Genomic DNA, 1,509 nt, shown 5'->3' on the forward strand with positions numbered 1-1,509 from the left:
GAAAAGGCCTTTGACCCTTAATGGAAAATTGCCACCAGCTTGTTTGCATAGTGACTTGTGGACATGACAAAGTTCATGCATTGGGAAGCCTGTGGATAAACAGGATGGATTAGAAGGGAAACAGCAAGAAGAATGGACCCCAATAAAATGAGAAAATATGTGCCAAAGGGCACATAGCATGAAGAACCTTCACACACACACAGACACACAGACACACACACACACACACACACACACACACACGCACACACACACACACACACAGCCAGGCAAAAGCCTGCTTCTCAAATTCAACTAACCTCAAGAGGTGCACGTATTCAGATTACCCAATAGAAAACAATGTAAGTTAGGCAACACCCAGGAGGAAATGTAAACTTCATAGTACGCAAATCCGTGAGGAACTGGGAGAAAGGGAAGGGGGTTGTGGGGGGATCTCCACATGCTAGGGATGGAATTACTTGTTGCAATTATGTCAACACTGAATCTTGTAAGACCACCAACCTTTCGCTGCACTTGTGGTATCTGAGTCCCTCGTTTGAGCTTCGATGGGTGTGTGTTTCTTACAGTGATTAGCTCGGCAGACTCACTCTGGTGGCATGCCTACCCTCCCTGCTCTCTGATTCACAAGTCTCTCCCACTTCCCCCCTCTGCATGCGAGGTTTTCAGTTACCACTGGGAAGGCCTTTTGAGTTGTCACACATCTGCTGAGGCAAGATGCTGTGCTGATTGTCCCTCATTACTGCACCCCAGTAGACACTTCCCTGGTCTCACCTGCTTCCTGGTCTCACCTGCTTCCTCCTCTCACCTGATGCCCTGGTCTGTCACTTCATTCCCCCAAGCCTTTGAATAGGTGTGAGCAGAGGTAATGGATCCAGCCACTTAGGAAGTTACAGAGGCAGAGGTGAGGCTAATTCTTATTGTCTGGGGTCAAAACTCTTCCTTTCTTCAGCTTTTGTGTTCAAGGTTCTCCCATTTAGTCCATAACACTACCTTCATCTCTTTGCGGCTTAGTTGAAAATAAGCCTTGGCTGATCTCCACCTGTGATCCTCAGATTTCAATCTTTTGAGTGACTATGATTACAAATGTGAGCCATAGGCACCTGGCTTCTTTTTTTGGGGGGCGAGGTAGGGGGTGTGGTGCTGCGGCTTGAACTCAGGGCCTGAGCACTATCTCTGAGCTTTTTTTTGGCTCAAAGCTAGCACTCTATCACTGGATCCAAAGCCCCACTTCTGGCTTTTGGGGTGGTTAATTGGAGATAAGAGTGTCACAGACTTTCCTGCTCCAGCTGGCTTTAAACCTCAACCTTGATCCTCAGATCTCAGCTTCTTAAGTAGCTAGGATTACAGGCATAAACTAGGATTATAGCCTTTTTCTCCCCCACCCCCCAACACTTCTTAAGAAAGGACAGGACCTTGGGTCCTTATGTAGCCAACAACTAGGCCATCATAACCAATAAGTGTCCATTGTTCATGGACCCCTGCAAGAAGCAGGGGTTGTAGAGATTGTCA

Source organism: Megascapheus bottae, chromosome 19 (assembly GCF_031878675.1).
Source record: "Megascapheus bottae isolate mThoBot1 chromosome 19, mThoBot2.hap1, whole genome shotgun sequence".
NCBI classification, from domain to species: domain Eukaryota; kingdom Metazoa; phylum Chordata; class Mammalia; order Rodentia; family Geomyidae; genus Megascapheus; species Megascapheus bottae.